Raw genomic sequence first — 6000 nt, forward strand, 5'->3', positions numbered from 1 at the left:
GCATCCTGTCAACATGTCATTGGACCTTCCCCCAAATACGGTTTAAACAACTGGATGAGTAACTATAAACACTCCAGGGTTCCAAGCTCCTGAAAGCAAGGGTTAAGCTCTGCTGGCTTGCAAAACCCATAGAGCTTTAGCCTAATAAGTTCCTGTGCTCCTATGAATGTTGTGACTCTACTCCTCCTGTGGGATCCCCACACACCCCATAAACCATCCCCAACAGGTTTACCCTGGCCCCCCCATCTACCTCTTCCTTACTTGCCCCCATACCAATGCAATAATCAACTCCCACACTACTTGAACACAGTGATCTAACATGCCTTAATAAGGTGATTACTCAGACCCTCATTTGTGCCCCATTCCAGTGGCAAGAACATCCATCCTATCAAAAAGCATCACCTTTCAGTCCCACTTTTCAGGCCACTGCATGATGCCTTCTGCACTTCAGCAATCTGCAAAGAAAAGAAAAACAATAAATTCTATGTGCACACGGGTTCACTTTATAATCTTGAAATTCTGAAATACCGAATTTCAGAATATCGAGATCATAAAGCCGACACACCACAATCCCGAATGCCCATAACCGCGAAATTCAAAATCCCGACACTTACATACTCGCACTCACATACACACAACTGCCCCCTACACACAAACAAAACTAAACTACACTAGAAACAAATAGGGGGGCTTCATCCCCCTGTACCCCCCATGTGGGGGGGGCTGTGCCCCCACACCCCCCTACTTATATATTCTAACTCCGAGACCACACAATCACACACACAAAGGCAACTCACACCCATACATTTCACAGCCCCTTGCACACACACATCACAACCAAAACACATACTAACGTACACTACAGCACATAACCTACACACTCATACAAACGTACCTGCACTAACATCCATTCATACACCACAACACTAGAAGCTCCAAACTTCGGGATTTCGAATTTTGCGCTTCTGGTGTTTATCGATTCCGAGTATTCGGGATTAGAATCTCGGTAAACTGAAATTCGGTATTTCAGTTTTTTGAGATTCTAAAGGGAACCCGTGCACACATACCAATAATTACTTAACATGGAGGCACTGACAAGGACCCCTGCCACCTCCCCTTTGTTTTTTATATAATGTTATGAATCATATCCCCTTGGACTAGAGTGATAGGTGCTACCCGCAAAATAAGAGCCAAACTTGTCTAGTAATCACCCCAGAGTCACTAGCCTAGTAACTTCCTATGATCTTAAGATTGCTGTGACACCATCCCACCTACCTGAACCCCATCCACCATGATGTGCCTTAATGAGCACTAAATAAAATGAATTACCTGTAACCTCATCATGCCCACTGCAGGAACCAAACTATTCCCTATGACCAGTGGCTGTTGCTCCCTTTACTATCAAATGCAAACACCAAAAAAGCAAGGACAACTTACCAACCTTGATCTAACATACTGAAATGGTTAATAAAACAGATTATACAACCAATTAACCTTGACATCAGAAACTCAAGTGCCTGTCCTTCTCTGGCTAGCGATGTAACTCCTCTACCAAAACTCAACTACTTTGAAATCCAGTTACCTCAGCCAGTAACTGGTGCCCATTTGTGCTCCCCATGTGTAACCTCCTCACTTGCCACCACTTCCATCATCTGTGAACTCACTGTGTAGCACCACAACTGGTACTCATCACCCACCATCTACAAAGAAAAGGACCAAAGTAAATCCTCTAAAATGTAAAGAGAAGGCTCCACCTTATACCCATCTATTCCAAATTATAGCAACAGCATTCCAAAACCCCCATCTGCAAGAAAGAAAAAAGACATAAATCATCTAACATACATAACGCGCATTCAAAGACGTCTTCAAAGGCAACCTATCCTGCCAACCCGGGAAGGAATGTACCACCGCCAAACACATTTATGACAAAGCCGCCATAACTGAAGCTATGCTTCCAATAGCCCTATCAAAGACCTAATGTAAATTTTACTACCAGTCGAGTATGCTACAACTAAAGCCCAAACATGAAGGGACATATCAGTATCCACAAACCAGGGTAACCTTGTGATTCCATACCACAGCTAATTTATATTACCAACCACCATGACAGTTGACCCAAGTTCCCCAACAAACCTCCCATCACCATAACAGTCAGCGTCAAACCAAACATGCTCCACCTAAAAACCCACAAAAATCACTCCTATCAAATGACAGATTTCCTGACAATGGAGGCAGTTGACTGCCAAAAGAAAAATCTGCCACACATGTGCCGTCTTTTGCCTTTACACCAAGGGTGCTCCCAAGCCTATAAAATACCACTGCTGAGCTGGAACTCATATCTTATTTGAAGCACTAGCAATACTAACAGTATTTAGATGTAGGATCTTCACCTGCATTTCAGACCAATACTGGCCCCAAACTTCCCTCTGCAAGACATTCAACATCCCTTTACTTTTAGTAATCATCAATCCAAGCCTGGAACCCACCAAATTCACAGTCGGCATTTACAGAGCCCTAACAGGAAGGAACACACAACCATTCACAACCTCTTACCACAAGAAATCTATACCAAAGCATAACTACAATGAGTTGTTCACAACTCAAAACACAGTGAACATTGCCCCCAGAAACTCAGCACCTTGATAGAATAGAAGGCCTTTCACTAACCTGAATTCTCCACAAAGAAGGAAGTTTAAATTCAAATATCTGCTGCTCTTCTTAACTGTAACAGCCTTGTCACTAACTGGCGAGAAATCATCCCCTTTATCAGCCCACACTGTTATCAGCCTACCACACACTACTTCCACCCATGTAGCATAGCACCTGCCCATATGCAGCCTGAGTCCTTGTTTCTTTTTTTTTTTTTTTTTTTATAAACTTATCTGTCAAGACACACATACTGCTCCCTTCTGATTGCAAGCATGCAGTTGCTAGACAGAACGTTCCTCTTTTTTTTTTTTTTTTTTAATACAAGGACATATCACCAAGCCTACCTCACTGCTACCTGAAAACAGCACTCAGATCACAGTAAAGGACACCAGCAGTGCCATGCTTCAGATAACCCCACCTACCCCTCCTTTCTTTCTTCCCCACTGAGAAATCAACCAGCCCTTCAAAGCTGCATCCACTTCTTCTGGCAAAGCAAATGACACTTTTAAGCCCCCATGATATTTCTCGAGCCGTGTATAGCAAATTTGTGCGATGAAACTCAGCATTTTCCAAAATCCTCCACCCTGTCATTGCACCACTGACTAGAAAGGCATCAGCCCCCCCCCCCTTTTTTTTATTTCACCATAACCCATCTCCATTAGGACTTCAATGAAACTGTCTTCCCCCAGCAACTCAACGACAATGCATGGACAGACCACAAAAACCACCAGCTCCCTTCAAGAAGAAACCAAGCCAACCCTCAGCGCACCAACTTGGACAGAAACCACGACTTGTGACCCACTCCCAGCACAAAACCCACTCACAACAGGATGTACTGCACGGCGGAACAACCAGTTCAACAAATCACCTCAGAAATGCACCCAATCCTACTATGACTTGCAGATGACTCTCCACACAAACACCCGCCCCAAGTGGGCACAAGCACACTTTAATGAAATGCAGCCCTGATACTAAAATACCCTGTAAGAACTTTCACAGCTGTGCATTTGTCTGAACAACAAAATTATGTAGAACTGGGAAACAGCTCATGCTTGCCATACTTCCAGTCCCCACAGAGCGAATCAACCACACTCCTGACATGCAGGCAGCCAAATCCAGGTCCTCCAACCTTCCTCCTACACCCCCCAACACGAGAGGCCGGGAAGACAGACTGAGTCTGAAAACAAAGCCTGACAAATACATGCAGCACTCACTGTCTAAGCAAACCCGCAATTCCATCCCCCAGAAGCATCCCTCTGGCAAAAGGCAAGCCTGTAACAAAGAACCCTCCACAACAAATGCTACTGACTGAAGAAGCCAAAGGAAACAGTCGCAAATACCTCCAGATGCCACCAACCCATGACCCCAGAGAACCTTCAGCTCCACACTCAAACTGAAGTAACCCTTCCCAGGCTGCATCACACAGTATCCAACAGCAACTCTCTTCAAAGAGACAGCAGCCCTTTAACTATATGCAGCTCCAAACAGTTAAAATTTTTGCTGTTCACCATCAACATCCACCAAACAATTCCCCTCCTACTCGCACCCCACCAATGTTTTCAGCAGTTTAACCTTTTGGGTAACATACACACTTACTGGAACATAACTCGTTCAGCACCACTGATTTGACAGCCATGTGACTGCAGCTATGCCTGCTAAAATAAGGCAGTTTCTGTTAAAATGCCTTTCTGCAACCATGAACTCAACTCCATCGTATGCCAGCATTTAATAGCTACAATAATCCATTGCTGCCATTACGCATGCGTCTAACCCTGCTACCTCAACCTGAAGCAGAGAAACACTGGCTCCACAAATCCCGTGAAAAGGAGGTACTGCCCACGGAGCACTAAACCACCAACAATGCAAATCCAGCAGACATCCTGAGACTTCAAAGCATGTCAGAAAAACTGCCTCCCCAGAAAACAAAGCATTTCCAAACCCCAGAAGAAACTGCATGATTGAAAGTACATATCAGCCGTTAAAGGATGCACCTACAGTGATTGCCATACTACATTGACACCAGTGGGATGCCATAACAGTGGAATGTGGAATCAATGGCTCAGAGCCTCACCTGCCATACCCCAATAAATCCAAACTGCCATTGACTACAAAAAAAAAAAAAAAAAAACCTAACATGAGCCAAGATCTGAACAAATTAAACCACCCGCCAACAAATTCAACTCAGCACCAACCACCTCTACTGATCATGGCTACTTACCAATCTTTCCCTTTCTCCATGCCACCCACTCAAAATCCAAGGCCTATCTGCCCCACAACACCTCCTGGTCTTCATGGATGTAATACTTGCAATAGCAAGTTCACGACAAAATGTGATTGCTTACCCAGCTACATTTGTCTAAACCTCCTAAGCCCCTCCCCATCCTTAGCTCATTTCCTCCCAATCATCCCTGCCTCCACTTAACCCTCTCACCTCCCCAACCCAATTAACTCCCACAAATATCAATCTAACCCCTTATGAAGATGTCCCGGAACAACTTGGTTTGTTGCCAAACTTCATTTATAACAATAGACCACATAAGACTGAATGTTTACATTTAAGCAGCACAAATGTCATTGAAGGTAATGGAGAGCTCGCCATCCCACACAAAGTTCATTGCAGTTGTTAAGTCACTGTTGATATATATACACTTACATCAGAAAGCTTAATGTTATATATTAAACTGGATCTACTTTGATGTATCGAAAAACCACAATTCTGAACATTATTTTCGTGAGACAAAAGTAATGAAACGTAAAATCCTGAATCTTGGACTTTTTCCCAGGCAAGTAAACACTTGCCCAAAGTGGGGAAATATGCCCTTTTTCCCACTGTAGTGTGATCCCAGAGTTGGTATCTATAGTTGGGGGGGGGGGTGTGGGGGTCGTAGCAGTTTACCTTCAAAATGCTGAAGGAGACATCGTTGAATCCACTTACGTGAAGTCCAAACTCAGAATGCTGAAAAAGTCAAACACCGATATTCTAAACTATACAAACTTGCTCCCATCTTGACACTTATTAGCAATTGATTTTAGGTGTGGCGCAGTTAGAAATGCCGAAGTTTTAATTTTTTCGGCATTCGGACCATTTGATATGACAGATTTCATGGAATAGGTTCAACAATGTGAAGAAACGGTGAAGCAGAATCGACATTATGAAGCTAAACCAGTCATAGCCCCCCACCTAGGTGGGTTTCAGATGGTACGGTGTGTACTGTGTAGTTTTGGGCAAGTGTTTACTTGTCCTGGGAAAAAGTCCATGGCTACGAATTTTAAGTTTCATTATTTTCATCTCGAGGAAATAACATTTAGGATTGTGGTCTTTCAATATATCAAAGTAGATCCATTAAACTT

General features: G+C 43.6%; 1 protein-coding gene across 3 annotated transcripts in view; it reads right to left on the bottom strand.

Moving 5' to 3' along the window:
• Window positions 1–6000, bottom strand: part of IQSEC3 (IQ motif and Sec7 domain ArfGEF 3) — a 3183686-nt gene that overhangs the window by 2021782 nt on the left and 1155904 nt on the right. The gene's annotated exons all lie outside the window — the stretch shown is intronic.

The sequence above is a fragment of the Protopterus annectens genome, chromosome 11.part0, assembly GCF_019279795.1.
Source record: "Protopterus annectens isolate FY-2018-M chromosome 11.part0, PAN1.0, whole genome shotgun sequence".
NCBI classification, from domain to species: Eukaryota; Metazoa; Chordata; order Ceratodontiformes; family Protopteridae; genus Protopterus; species Protopterus annectens.